We start from the raw sequence: 15,929 nt of genomic DNA, 5'->3' as shown, positions 1-15,929 counted from the left end.
AACAGAGAAGGGGGGCAGGCAAAGGAGAGAGGGGGCAGGACGGTGGGAAGTCGGGGGTCCGTCCACAACACACACACACACACACACACACACACACACACACAAAATTGGGATGTCTCCCCATGGCAGCGTGGCATAGTGGTTAGAGTGTCGAACTAGGAGCTGGGAGAGACCAGGGTTCAAATCCCCATTCGCTCACTTGGTGTGACCTCAGGGGCCAGTCACTGCCTAACCTACTTCGCAGGGTTGTTGTGGGGGTTAAATGAGGAGTCGGGGGAGCTACCTTGAGCTCCTTGAAGAAAAAGGGGAGATCTAAATGCAGCAGGCGAGTAAATCGGGAAGGTGGAAGGATGCATAGGCAATGCAAGGCAGTGTGGCGTAGTGGTTAGCACTGGGTTATTACCTGGGATGCGGTGGTGCTGTGGGTTAAACCACAGGGCTTGCCGATCAGAAGGTCGGCAGTTCGAATCCCTGCGACAGGTGAGCTCCCGTTGTTCGGTCCCAGCTCCTGCCAACCTAGCAGTTCCAAAGCACGTTAAAAGTGCAAAGTGCAAGTAGATAAATAGGTACCGCTCCAGCGGGAAGGTAAACGGCGTTTCCGTGTGCTGCTCTGGTTTGCCAGAAGTGGCTTAGTCATGCTGGCCACATGACCTGGAATCTGTAGGCCGGCTCCCTCGGCCAATAACGCGAGATGAGCGTCGCAACCCCAGAGTTGGTCACGACTGGACCTAATAGTCAGGGGTCCCTTTACCCTTTTTAGTACCTGGGTTCAAATCCTCCCACTCAGCTATAAAACTCACTGGCTGACCCTCTGCCCACTCACAGCTCCTCAGTCCAGCCTACCTCATGGGCCATAGTGGAGATGAAAGGGAGAGGATCCCCTTGAGATCCTTGGAGGAGAGAGAGCACAATATAAATGCCTTTATTATATGAAATAGTAGGGGGAAGTGGGGCGGATTGATGCAGAAAAATTCAATCTCATAATTTATGTAACAAAAATGAGTCAAATATTTTTTTTTTGCTTTATGCATAGCATAACTAATCAATATTATAATAGCAATCAAAAGAATTTATTAATTAATTGCCAGCCCTTCTCCCTAAAGTCCCAGGACGGGTTGCAACCATCAGAGCACCATGTTTGTAAAAAAGGTGATTAAACTTTATTATTCATTATAGTTAGGTGCCACCTTTATCTTCCAAGGCTCTCAAGGTGGTGTATATGGCTCTCCTCCCCCGACATTTCATCCTCACAGCAACCCTGTAAGGTAGGCTAAGCTAAGGTTACCAGATTTGTTTCAATGAATCCGGGGATACTTTTCAACTTCAATGGATTTTGTATGGGGACTGATGTGTAAATCCGGAGACTGTCCCCGGGAAACGGGGACGTCTGGCAACCTTTGTTGTTGTTTAGTCGTTTAGTCATGTCCGACTCTTCGTGACCCCATGGACCATAGCACGCCAGGCACTCCTGTCTTGCACTGCCTCCTGCAGTTTGGTCAAACTCATGTTCGTAGCTTCGAGAACACTGTCCAACCATCTCGTCCTCTGTCGTCCCCTTCTCCTAGTGCCCTCAATCTTTTCCAACATCAGGGTCTTTTCCAGGGAGTCTTCTCTTCTCATGAGGTGGCCAAAGTATTGGAGCCTCAGCTTCAGGATCTGTCCTTCCACTGAGCACTCAGGGCTGATTTCCTTAAGAATGGATAGGTTTGATCTTCTTGCAGTCCATGGGACTCTCAAGAGTCTCCTCCAGCACCATAATTCAAAAGCATCAATTCTTCGGCGATCAGCCTTCTTTATGGTCCACCTCTCACTTCCATACATCACTACTGGGAAAACCAGTAACCTTAGGCTAAGCTAAGAGATGAGGATTGACTCCAACGTCACCCAATGAGCTTCATGGCTAAGTGGGAATTCGAACCCTGGTCTCTCTCAGGTCCTAGTCCAGTACACTAAGTAGTCCAGCTACACTGGCAACTGGCAATCACAGAAAGAAATATACCTCTCAGATGCACACAAAGACCCCTCACCTCCGATGCAAACCTCTGGCGGAGAAGAATTATGGGTTTTTTGAGAGGTTTGGGGGCAGATCCACTCCATACATTTAAAGCGTATGACATGTCTCTTCCCCCACCTTCCCCGTTCCCAAAGAATCCTGGGATCCGTAGTTTGCTAAGGACACTGGGAACTTTAGTTCTGCAAGGGGTGGGTGGGAACTACAGCTCCCGGGGTTCTTTGGTGGGAAGTCATGCGCACTGGAGGTGTTTTTTTTTTCCAGGAAGGGGAACTCAGTTTCTAAGAGTTCTGTTGTGCTGTTGTTGAATTTTCATCTTTTTTCTTTTCTTTTCCTTTCCTTTTCGGAAGGGTGAGTGAGACATCCGTCCATCGGATGGTGTGTTTGTGGAGAAAAGGGAGACCAGTGGGAAATCTTGATACCTTCCTCATCTTGGCAGTCAGAGCTGCTTGAGACAGAAATCCAACAGGTCAAGCTCTCCCCTCCGCCACCTCTGTAACCTGCGGAGGGAGCACAGACCACTTGGATTTCTTGCTGATCTTAAGGTGGAAGATAGCACCCCCTTATTGCGGACCAGAAAGACCCAGAAGTGGAAGGAGGGACTGATCCTGGAAGGCAGCGGTCGGACGCCATTAGGCGGCAGAAAGCCAGCTCTTGTCTTCACTCCGCCCAGCCTTGAAGGTCCATAGGACCATAAGAGCGTGCAGAATCGTTGTACCCCATCGTCTGGTACTCACACAGGTAGACTGCCCCTGGGCATGGAGGTTCTGCTACCACAGCGGACCTCCACGTGGCGAGCCCTGCGATTGGATCAGCGGCCAAAGGGGGAAACAACCCCCAAGCAAGCGCCGAGCGCAAGGGCAGCTCTCCCCTCCTCCTGCGGCTGCTCTCCAGAAGCATCTCTGCCTCCGACAGAGCCCGGCCCTGGTGGCTAGAAGCCCTCGAGAGCCTTCTCCCCTTCCGTGAGTCTGTCTAATCCTCTTGGAAAGGCACCCAAGTGCGGGAGGGCGGCAGCGTCTCCAAATTTGGTTCCCACCGAGAACCGAAAAGTGCGTCACATTGCAGCCCAGTTTTTGTTTTGGAAAAGGCTCCCACTGAGACAGCTTCCCAGTTTTTTATTTTTTATTTTTTGCCCCAGGCTCGGGACAGAGAAAGAAAAAGACCTTCTGTTTTCCAGAGAAGTCTTGGATGCTGTCCTTTGGCACATGCAGCAGTAGAGGGGGAGAGAGATGGACGGCAGGCACCCCGCCGTTTGCAGATGGACACTCTCTGTCGTTGTCTCTTTTTGGGGTGGGGCGCTCTGGGGAGCGCGGAACAAAGAACATTTAAGGGCACGTAGGCGCCACGGCCACCTCTCGGCTGTCTGTCGCCGAGCACGCAAGAAATGCAGCGTTAAAAGCCCTTGCAGGACGTAATAAAAATAAAAATCAATCAAGGACCAAGCAGACAGAGCTGAAATTGCAACCGCACCCCTGTCCTTTGGCGGTGCTTTGTGCCACCTGGGCACAGGCAGGCTCTGCCCTGTTCCTAGAATCATAGGATTGTCGAGTTGGGAAGGGATCCCAAGGGTCATCTAGCCTAACCTGCCCCCCCAAATCAAATTGCAGAGTTGGGTTACTGGCTTTCCTCAGACAGTTTGGCAAATGGGTTTATGAGGTTCTTATTTTTCTTATGTATTTTCTGTTTCTTATATTGTGATTTTATGATGTGAACCACCCTGAATTCTATGGGTATCTGGTAGTATACAACTTTTAACAATAACAATGATAATGATAATAATGATAGTAATAATAATAATACAAAAAGAGCCCCCCCTCAGAATTGGCATGCCGTCAGCTCCTGAAGATACACAAACACACCTGTGTAGAAGCCAGCAGTCACCTCAGCTGAACTTCTTCTGGTTTTAACTGAGTGTTTTAACAGAGTGTTCTTTTTTTAAAAAAAAGTTTTTGCTGTCAGAGAGTTCTTCTTGGTGTTGAGTTGGACTCTCCTTCCTCATAGCTTGAAGCCATTGGATTGGGTCCTGCCCTCTGGAGCAGGAGGGAACAAGCTTGCTGCCTCTTCATTGTGACAGACAGCCCTTAAGATATTTGAAGATGGCTCTCCTATCTCCTCTCAGTCTGCTCTTCTCAGTCTAGGCTAAAGATACACAGCTCCTTGAACCATTCCTCATGAGGCTTGGTTTCCAGGTGCTTGATCATCTTGGTTGCCCTCCTCTGCACACACATCCCAGCTTGTCAACATCCTTCCTCAATTGTGGTGCCCAGAATTGGAAACAGGATTCCAGGTGTGGTCTGACCGAGGCAGAATAGAGTGGAACTATGACTTCCCTTGATGGGACTCAGGTGGCACTGTGGGTTAAACCACAGAGCCCAGGGCTTGCCAATCAGAAGGCCGGCGGTTTGAATCCCCACAATGGGGTGAGCTCCCTGTTCGGTCCCTGCTCCTGCCAACCTAGCAGTTCGAAAGCACGTCCAGCGGGAAGGTAAACAGCATTTCCGTGTACTGCTCTGGTTCGCCAGAAGCGGCTTTGTCATGCTGGCCACATGACCTGGAAGCTGTACGCGGGCTCCCTCGGCCAGTAGAGCGAGATGAGCACCTTAACCCCAGAGTCAGTCATGACTGCATCTAATGATGAGGGGTCCCTTTACCTTTACCTTTATGTCTTCCCTTGATCTGGACACTAGACTTCTGTTGATGCAGCCTAGAATAGCATTAGCTTTTTTTGCTGCTGTATCACACTGTTGACTCATGTTAAGCTTGTGGTCCACCAAGACACCTAGGTCTTTTTCACATGTACTGCTAGTAAGCCAAGTGTCCCCCATCCTATATTTGTGCATCCTGCCTAAGTGCAGGAACCTTTACATTTGTCCCTATTGAAAATTGTTTTGTTAGCTTCGGCTCAGTTCTCCAATCTGTTACGGTCATTTTGAATCCTGATTTTGTCTTCTGCAGCACTAGCTCCCCTTCCCAGTTTGGTGTTTGATGTTGTTGTTTTGTTGTTGTTGTTGTTGTTTAGTCGTTAGTCGTGTCCGACTCTTCGTGACCCCATGGACCAGAGCACGCCAGGCACTCCTGTCTTGCACTGCCTCCCGCAGTTTGGTCAAACTCATGTTCGTAGCTTCGAGAACACTGTCCAACCATCTTGTCCTCTGTCGTCCCCTTCTCCTAGTGCCCTCAATCTTTCCCAACATCAGGGTCTTTTCCAGGGAGTCTTCTCTTCTCATGAGGTGGCCAAAGTATTGGAGCCTCAGCTTCAGGATCTGTCCTTCCAGGGAGCACTCAGGGCTGATTTCCTTAAGAATGGATAGGTTTGATCTTCTTGCAGTCCATGGGACTCTCAAGAGTCTCCTCCAGCACCATAATTCAAAAGCATCAATTCTTCGGCGATCAGCCTTCTTTATGGTCCAGCTCTCACTTCCATACATCACTACTGGGAAAACCATAGCTTTAACTATACGGACCTTTGTCGGCAAGGTGATGTCTCTGCTTTTTAAGATGCTGTCTAGGTTTGTCATTGCTTTTCTCCCAAGAAGCAGGCGTCTTTTAATTTCGTGACTGCTGTCACCATCTGCAGTGATCAAGGAGCCCAAGAAAGTAAAATCTCTCACTGCCTCCATTTCTTCCCCTTCTATTTGCCAGGAGGTGATGGGACCAGTGGCCATGATCTTGGTTTTTTTGATGTTGAGCTTCAGACCATATTTTGCGCTCTCCTCTTTCACCCTCATTAAAAGGTTCTTTAATTCCTCCTCGCTTTCTGCCATCAAGGTTGTGTCATCTGCATATCTGAGGTTGTTGATATTTCTTCCGGCAATCTTAATTCCAGCTTGGGATTCTGCATATAAGTTAAATAAGCAGGGTGTTTGGTGTTTGCAGATGACACCAAATGAGAGAGAAGGAAGAGGAGGAGAAGGAGAAAGAGGTGAAAGAAAATGCTGGTTTTATAGTTGTTAATTTCTTAGCAGCCATTTCAGCACCTAAATAGCAAACGGTCTGTGAGCAACTAGAAAGGAACGCTGTGATCACTAAAGGTCAGCATGGGTTTCTGAAAAATAGGTCATGTCAGACTAATCTGATCTCATTTTTTGACAGAATTACAAGCCTGGTAGATGAAGGGAATGCTGTGGATATAGCCTATCTTGATTTCAGTAAGGCCTTTGACAAGGTGCCCCATGATATTCTTGTAAAGAAGCTGGTAAAATGCGGGCTAGACAATGCTACCATTCAGTGGATTTGTAACTGGCTGACTGACCGAACCCAAAGGGTGCTCATCAATGGCTCCTCTTCATCCTGGAGAGAAGTGACTAGTGGGGTGCCACAGGGTTCTGTCTTGGGCCCAGTCTTATTCAACATCTTTATCAATGACTTGGATGATGGGCTTGAGAGCATCCTGAGCAAGTTTACAGATGACACCAAATTGGGAGTGATGGCTAATACCCCAGAGGACAGGATCACACCTCAAAATGACCTTAACAGATTAGACAACTGGGCCAAAGCAAACAAGATGAATTTTAACAGGGAGAAAAGTAAAGTACTACACTTGGGCAAAAAAAATGAAAGGCACAAGGATGGGTGACACCTGGCTTGGGAGCAGTACATGTGAAAAGGATCTAGGAGTCTTGGTAGACCAAAAACTTGACATGAGTCAACAGTGTGATGCAGCAGCTCAGAAAGCCAATGCAATCAATAGGAGTATAGTGTCTAGATCTATGGAAGTAATAGTACCACTGTATTCTGCTCTGGTCAGACCTCACCTGGAATACTGTGTCCAGTTCTGGGCACCACAGTTCAAGAAGGATACTGACAAGCTGGAACGTGTCCAGAGGAGGGCAACCAAAATGGTCAAAGGCCTGGAAACGATGCCTTATGAGGAACGGCTTAGGGAGCTGGGTATGTTTAGCCTGGAGAAGAGGATATGATAGCCATGTTCAAATATATAAAAGGATGTCATATGTAAGAGGGTGAAAGGTTGTTTTCTGCTGCTCCAGAGAAGCGGACACGGAGCAATGGATTCAAGCTACAAGAAAGAAGATTCCACCTAAACATTAGGAAGAACTTCCTGACAGTAAGAGCTGTTCGACAGTGGAATTTGCTGCCAAGGAGTGAGGTGTAGTCTCCTTCTTTGGAGGTCTTTAAGCAGAGGCTTGACAGACATATGTCAGGAATGCTTTGATGGTGTTTCCTCCTTGGCAGGGGGTTGGACTGGATGGCCCTTGTTGTCTCTTCCAACTCTATGATTCTATATAAATCCTTTTGTCTTCATGACGTCCCACCCAGCTCTTAGCCTCTGTGTGCTTCCACATGGTGCTTTCCTGGCTTACTCAGGCGCTGCACGTTTGCATAGTTCGTTCAGTGCCTACACATGTCCCTCATCAAAATGCCATCCCATATAATTCCCACCATTTAAGGCAGCCTCTCTGTTTCCATGGAAAATCCAGTAAGTTGAGAAAACAAAAACAAGAGGCACACACACCCAGTGCAAAAAGCAACCCCAGATTATTATTGTTTTGGCAGTCTCTCTGTGTGTGATAAGGGGGGTGGCATTTTGATGAGGACAATATTGTCCACACTGCGGGGGGGGGAGCTCTGCCAGCCTGAGCAGGGATGAATTGGCCCCGAAGGGCCGTGGGGAGGAGCCCCCGAGGATCCCCAAGCAACGTTACCCCATCGCAGGTTTCCTTTGCTGATCAGCTTTGAGGAATATGATGTCCTGAGCTATGTAGCTCAGTGTTGCCCACACAGGCTGGCAGCAGCTTCTTATAGGGTTTTCCATGCTCAGGACTCTTCCTTCCTTTCCCAGTCCTGAGAGAATCATGGAATCGTTGTGTTGGAAGGGACTCCAAGGGTCATGTAATCCAGACCTCTGGACCAATAGGAGAGGAGACAAGAACTAGGAGAGCCCTCTTCCAATATGTATGGAGACTAGGGTGATGACTTTTTCATTTCCCCCCCTCAAAAATCATAGAATCATAGAATCATAGACTTGGAAGAGACCACAAGGGTCATCCAGTCCAACCCCCTGCCAAGCAGGAAACACCATCAAAGCATTATTGACATATGACTGTCAAGCCTCTGCTTAAAGACCTCCAAAGAAGGAGTCTCCACCACACTCCTTGGTAGCAAATTCCACTGCCGAACAGCTCTTACTGTCAGGAAGTTCTTTCTAATGTTTAGGTGGAATCTTCTTTCTTGTAGTTTGAATCCATTGCTCCGTGTCCGCTTCTCTGGAGCAGCAGAAAACAACCTTTCTCCCTCCTCCATATGACATCCTTTCATATATTTGAACATGGCTATCATATCACCCCTTAACCTTCTCTTCTCCAGGCTAAACATACCCAGCTCCCTAAGCCGTTCCTCATAAGGCATTGTTTCCAGGCCTTTGACCATTTTGGTTGCCCTCCTCTGGACACGTTCCAGTCTGTCAGTATCCTTCTTGAACTGTGGTGCCCAGAACTAGACACAGTACTCCAGGTGAGGTCTGACCAGAGCAGAATACAGTGGTACTATTACTTCCATAGATCTAGATGCTATACTCCTATTCATGCAGCCCAGAATTGCATTGGCTTTTTTATTTTCTGTAACACAAATGGATGAACTTTTGCCTATTAATGACTAAAATGAGATATATTCCATTGAAATATTTAAAAAGGTTACGCACAAACCGGTTTTAATTTTTCCGTATGCCGTTTTACCATTTCATAAAATTGTATTAACAATTCTATATATATTTCGTATCAAATTTGGACACAACACCACATTCCACAATGGGGAGTGTTCTTAGCAACATAGGCTATACAAATGTCACACCTGCGCAAGGTAAAAGCCCCTTTTTGGGACCTCAAAACTCAGGCAGCAGACCCTGCCGGGCATGCTGGGAAAAGAACCTACAGGAGAGGTAGCAAAACATCGTCCTCTAGCGGCGTCTATACTGTTACTGCAGCTAAAAAAAAGCTTCCTTGTGTGTTTGATGACCCTAGTATATAATGTTGTATATATGTGACTCTAAAGCTTGGGTTCAATTTTATATCTGCTTACAGTGACTTCAAAAATGGTCAAAAAACTGATAAATAAAATTTTTAAAATCTTTTTGTGCGTGAGGTTTGTTTGTTTATCAAATCTCTTTGAAAGTAAGATTTTATCTAATCTTTAATGAAAGCTCATCAAATTATGATACAGGGAAATGAGGTTGTAAAAAAGTCATCACCCTAATGGGGACTTCAAGGCAGTAGCGTGAGCACAGCCTGATTCACACAGGGAGATGTGGCCTCCTCCTCCTCTTCCTCTCCCCCCTTTTCTCCCTGGGGGTGTGCCTGAAAAACATCACCAAACCAAGGGCGGGCAGGCAGGGGGGGGGAGCTGGGAGCATCCTGGTCGGATGCCAGTCCCGGGAGGGAGGGCAATAACTTGACAAAACAGCTGCCAGGTGAGATAACAGCCCCTGCCTTGCAATAAGAGGGTTGAAAGGGAACTAGTTACTCACCTTTGCCTACCTCTGCCAGTTCAGGCTTCCCAGCCAGGAAGGGCTCACCTGGAGGCTCTGTGAGGCAGGATCTGTCCTGGGGGCAAACCCACCATGATGTTGTTAGAGCAAGGAAACCTCTGGGGAATTGTGCTTCATACCAAGCATAACAAGGAGGGAGCCGAGAACACAGAATTCATACAGAGGGATTCTTCTTTCCGTGGCTGGTGTGGCCGGCCTCTTTTTGCAAACACATTTAACTTATGTTGCTTTTGACATGCTGGTTTGTCCTAGAATCATAGAATGGTGGAGTTAGGAGGGATCCCTAGGGTCATCTAGTCCAACCCCCTGCAATGAAGGAATCTTTGCTAAAGCCTCCAGGATAGAGGGCCATCCAACCTCTGCTTAAAAACCTGCAAGGAAGGAGAGCCCATGAACCGCTTTGAGTTGCTTTTCATTTTTCTTGTGCTATATTCTTCAAGTTCTCATGCTATAAGAGAAGAACTTCCCACCCCCCACTTTCTCTGGGCCATGCATAGAATTGTATAAACTACCAACCACAGAGACTAGGGCTTGCCAATCAGAAGGTTGGTGGTTCAAATCCCCACGACGGGGTGAGCTCCCGTTGCTCGGTCCCAGCTCCTGCCAACCTAGCAGTTCGAAAGCACGTTAAAGTGCAAGTAGATAAATAGGGACCACTCCGGCGGGAAGGTAAACAGCATTTCCGTGTGCTGCTCTGGTTCGCCAGAAGCAGCATTGTCATGCTGGCCACATGACCTGGAAGCTGTACACCAGCTTCCTTGGCCAATAATGCGAGATGAGCGCCGCAATCCCAGAGTCGGTCACGACTGGACCTAATGGTCAGGGGTCCCTTTACCTTTCTATATATATATAAAAATGTAAACTGGCCGTGTCCGTTAGTATCCACATTTCACCAAAACCGCTTGATCGGTTTTGACACAATGCCGCATGCGAATATGAGAGTAACCCCATACTGTTTTCAAAGACAGGTGTCACACCTGAGCCTGGTAAAACCCCGTGTTTCAAAACACAGCACTCAGACAAAAATGCATGCTGGGAAAAGAACCAGGTTGCAAACCAGCGCCCTCTGGCGGCAGCTACACTGGTACTGCACCTATAGAACCTTCCTCTCAACAGCATCTCGACTCCCATTTACATACTAGGCTGAAGCCTTTACAGACTAGGCCGAATGGAGGTACTGAGTCGCCTGGGTGGGGGGTGGGGGCAGAAGGGGACGGGATAGGTCAGGACACAGTGGGACCAGTCACAAGGATGAGCCAGGGGGTGGGGGGAGAGGTGGGGGGATACGTCATGGATCAACACAGGGTGGGGGGAATCACAGGGATGAGCCAGGGGGTAGGGGGAGAGGTGGCGGGATACGTCATGGATCAGCACAGGGTGGGGGCAGTCACGGGGATTAGCCACAGCAACGCGTGGCAGGACCAGCTAGTACCTTATAGAATTGCAGAGGAGGAAGGCGGCACCCCCAGGGTCATCTAGTCCAACCCCTTGCGATGGGGGAATCTCAACATGTTGCCTCTCACTTGCCTTTTCTCTAAGCTAAGGGGATGCTGCAACCTTTCCTCCTGGGGGCATCTGCCCATCCCCTTGATCATTTTGGGTGACCCATTTTTTAACCTCCCCCCATCTTCACACCTCCTTTTGGACAGGAGGTGACCAGAACAGCACACCATCTTCCAATGGACTATTAGTATAGCGGCATCGTGTGACTGCCAGTTCCATTGCTAAGGACCTTCTCTTCCTCTCTCTCTCTTTTTTTTCATGCTGACGGAAGGAGAATCCGGCTCTGTGGACAAGTCATGCTTTCGAGTGCAAAATGCTTCCTTGGCAGTAATTTATAATGACTGCAGGCCACAGGGTGTGGGTTTTTGCCTTCTTTGGTTTGGCCGGGGTGGGGGGGGCAGTGTGTGCGTCCGCGATGAGAGACGTGGTCTCTGTGCATGTTGGACATGTGCAGACGGCCAGGCTCTTTCACAAAGCCTTCTCCGTAGGGGCGGCGGTACACCTCGCAGCTGCCTCGTACCTTGAACTGCCACCCAGTGCTCACACTTCCTATGACCCTCCTTGGGGGCTGTGTCTGGGTGGGGAAGAGGCCTCCTCTCTCAAACAGCTGTGGGGAGGAGGAGCTGCTTTGGCCGCCATCCAGGGCTGCAGGGCTCAGTCCCAGCTGTGGTGACATCAGTTCCTGGAGGGGGAAACACTCAGGAGAAAGGGGTGAGGGGCAGACCCACACCTTTTGCCTCTCCTTGGAAGCCTTTGAGCTGCACCCTGTTAAATCAGGCTCCTCCAAGCCCTCAAATGCCTGCATCGATTCAGAGGGGGGACAATTCCCCCCCTCCTGAAATCCTTCCAGATGTTTTGCAGATGCAGCAGGCAGGAGGGAGAGATTTGTGGGAAGCAGGCATCCAGGCAGCGAGTTGGAAGGGAGTCCCCAAGGTCATCTAGCCTGACCCCCTGCAATGTGGGAATCGCAGCTAAAGAACTGCAGAATGGCAGGGTCGGAAGGGCCCCCTGAGGGTCATCTAGCTCAACCCACTGCAATGCGGGACTCAGAGAGGCTCACCAGGGGACCAAAGGGTGTGTGTGTTTGTGTAGTGTAGGAAGAAACACACACCACTTGCACGACTGCTCTCTCGGCGCTGAAACTGTATGGAACCAGCAGCAGCCGTGACGGGGCTCTCCGAAAGCAGGACATTTTGCAGAGATGGTTGGAAGTGATGAAGCAGGTGGTCTGAGGGCCCTGCTAGGCTGCGGGAGGGAAACACACACAATACATTTAGTTTGGGGCAAGTAATAACAGGGTCATAGCATTGTAGCATTGGATTAAATATACCTTTCCCAAAAAACGGGAAGCCTTTCTATTAGGAATTATAGGACAAGAGATAATGAAAGGAGATCATGTATTATTTATGTATGCGACAACTGCGGCTAGGACTTTGTTAGCCCAAAAATGGAAAACTCAGGAGTTACTGACGATTGAAGAGTGGCAGATGAAAATGATGGACTATGCGGAATCAGCAAGACTGACTAGCAGGATCCGAAACCAGGGAGAGTCAAGGTTCCAAAAGGACTGGAGTAAATTTGTGGACTATATGGAGAATAATTGTAGAAGTTTAAAGACACTTGCAGGACTGAAATTGACTTTAAGTAGATGAAATAAAGGAACTGCGAGATAGGAGTGAATAAGAAAACCGAATGGGGGGAAGGAGGGAAGTCAAAGCTCGGCAGAGCAAAGAAAATTGTAATGATTGATAAGATGTTAAGAAGAAAAAGTTTGTGTTTATGATTGTGTTGTTGTGTTTGTGGCTGTATGTGTGCTTTGTTTTTGTTTAAATGTGTTTCATTGTAAAATCTAATAAATTGCTTTTATATATAAAAAAAAAAAGCATTGTAGCATTGGAAGGTACCCCGAGGGCCATCTAGTCGCACCCCCTGCAAGGTATGAATCGCAGCTGAAGAATGGGGCAGGGAGGGGGAACTTCCCCTTTGGAAAACCTACAACTGCTCATCATGGACTGCGCTGGGCCTGATGGGGTAGTTTCCTATGCTTTTCTTCTCCTATACCAGGCATCCCCAAACTGCGGCCCTCCAGATGTTTGGGCCTACAACTCCCATGATCCCTAGCTAACAGGACCAGTGGTCAGGGAAGATGGGAAATGTAGTCCAAAACATCTGGAGGGCCGAAGTTTGGGGGTGCCTGTCCTATAGGATGCTCAGTGCTGGAGATGGAATCTTGTAGGGCTGGAAGGGACACCCAAGGGTCATCCAGCCCAGCCCCCTGCAATGCATGAATACCAACTAAGGAATCCCTGGCAGATGGCCATCTGACCTCCACTGAAAAACCTCCGGTGGGTAACAGAATCATAGAATTGCAGAGTTTGAACTACTTCCAAGGCTCATCTAGTCTAGCCTCTTGCAATGGAGGACTTTATTATTTGTACCCCGCCCATTCGGTTGAGTTTCCCCAGCCACTCTGGGTGGCTTCCAACAAAGATTAAAATACATTAAAATGTCACACATTAAAAAACTTCCCTAAACAGGGCTGCCTTCAGATGATTTCTAAATGTCAGGTAGTTGTTTATCTCTTTGACATCTGATGGGAGGGCGTTCCACAGGGCGGGTGCCACTACCGAGAAGGCCCTCTGCCTGGTTCCCTGTAGCTTAGCTTCTCGCAGTGAGGGAACCGCCAGAAGGCCCTAAGTGCTGGACCTCAGTGTCCGGGCAGAACAGTGGGGGTGGAGACGCTCCTTCAGGTATACAGGACCGAGGCCGTTTAGGGCTTTAAAGGTCAGCACCAACACTTTGAATTGTGCTCGGAAATTTTCATTATATATTTTGTGTTTTTTATGTTCTGATTCTACATTGTGGATTTTATCCTGAGATCTGCAGGTATAGGGGCTGTATACAAATTTTAAAAATAACAATAATTCAATCCAGGAACCCTTTTTGGTTAATGTGTTGTAATGTGTTGCTTCTCCCCTTATTTCTGGTATCCAATTCTTGCCAAATCCAGCAAAGTCCTTAGAATGCTCTCAGGACCTTTGAGAACTCAGGTTGGGCATGTCAAAGGTGGCAAACAAGTTCCTTGCTTCAGAATATGCCCTAAAAATGCCACTTGCTTCTGGTAAACCGGAGCCTTCTCCCTCGAGACCTTATACTGTAGCTTCTCTTTTTTAACTTGGTTTCAACACCTCTAAGTTGGGAGAATGAGGATCAACACTTCTTTAAGCCATTTCAAAAGCTATAACAATGCAGGGCTCCTGCAGTCTAGCAACACTCCAGATTCCAACTTAATGCTGATAGGGGTGACTTTAAGCGTTGAAGCCACCCCCTGATTCTGTCCAAACAATAGGATCCACACTTTCAATCTCAGGTTCTGGTACAGTGCTTCTGGTACAGTGAAATTATTTAATTGTTCATTTTATTCTCCTTTCTTTATTGCTTCTCATGTAGAGAGCATTAGAATCCCAAACTTCTCACACCTATCCTACAGGTCACTGGCTCTCTGATCAAATCTGCCTGGCATCATGAAATCATGGATCTGCAAAGCTGAAGGGGACCCCTAAAGGCCATCCACTCTAACCCCCTTTGCAATGCAGGCGATGTGAATCAAACATACATAGCAATGTCAATGTTTCTCAACCTGGTGGTCTCAGTTGGTTAATGTTCATTCCCGCTTCCAATTTCTGGGATAGAGACTTCAAAGTTTGAAATTGTTCAAAAGCGATTACTTGGCATTTTAACACATTCCTCGTGTTTTGGAATAATTTGAGGTAAGGGACGCCCCCTAGAGGCACACAGGCTATACTGGCCTCCCGTCATGCCATCAATGGATTTGAGGAGGAGGGCTCTTCCAGTCACACACTTAATGGGTTGGCACTCTTGTGCAAGACCGACTTCCAGGCAGGGGGGTGCATCCAGACTGTCACAGGGAAAGGAAAATTAAGGAAAGATCCCCTGGGAAGTGTGGGACAACAATTACTCAGTGAAACATCATCACAAACAAATCAAGTTGAGTCCTCAAGGAAACGACCCAACTAAGGTGCCTGATGCAAGTCCAGACTATGGCTCCATAGAGCCTGTTGGCAGCAGGTGTTCTACCCCACTCACACACAAACCACCTGGCCATATTCATAGAATCATAAAACCATACAGTTGGAAGGGGCACCCGAGGGTCCTCTAGTCCAACCCCCTGCAATGCAGGAATCTCAGCTAAAGCATCCAGGACAGATGGCCATCCAAGCTCTGCTTAAAAAGGTTTCTAAGCATTCCTGCAGCAACATTGATGTTCATTGCTCTGCTCTGGTCCCATCCTGATGTTTTCACCGCAGTTGCAGCTCTCTCTATGTGCTTCTCTCATTCACTGGTTTTCAGCCACTCGCCTCTTTGTGTAGTTGGGGGTCCGTATTGCCATGCCTAGTGGCACTGGGAAGGCTCTGCCCCTCGTTGGCTGACATGCTGTGTGTGGCAAGGACTGCCTGGGATAGCTCAGTCATCCACCCATTACCCACAGATCTCTGGGAGATTCACGATGGATAGCTCAGCCCCTATAGCATGAGACTCTTAATCTCAGAGTCGTGAGTTCGAGTTCCTCATGGGGCAAAAGATTTCTAGAGCGGAATCTCTACACTTCTTTGATTCTATGATCCCGGCAAAGCAGCAGGTGCTTTCAATATTCTTTAGCAGGGTACTGGACTGTCTTCTCTGTTTCACGTAACACTTTGTCTATTGTCTCTGATTTCTATTGGGAGTCTTTTGAATACGAAGGAGAGAAAATTCATCAGCAAAGAAATAAATGGTCCACAACTCTGGTTATTTACTCTTTGTAAATGGGTCTTCTTGGCCATGATTTCCCACTTGTTAGGGGTTTTAATGCTAGTTTTAAATATAACCATAGAAGTTGGAAGGGACCCCGAG

This window comes from Zootoca vivipara, chromosome 6 (genome assembly GCF_963506605.1).
Source record: "Zootoca vivipara chromosome 6, rZooViv1.1, whole genome shotgun sequence".
In the NCBI taxonomy this organism is placed as follows: Eukaryota; Metazoa; Chordata; class Lepidosauria; order Squamata; family Lacertidae; genus Zootoca; species Zootoca vivipara.
The sequence above is the reverse complement of the archived record's forward strand: the minus strand, read 5'-3'. Positions refer to the sequence as shown.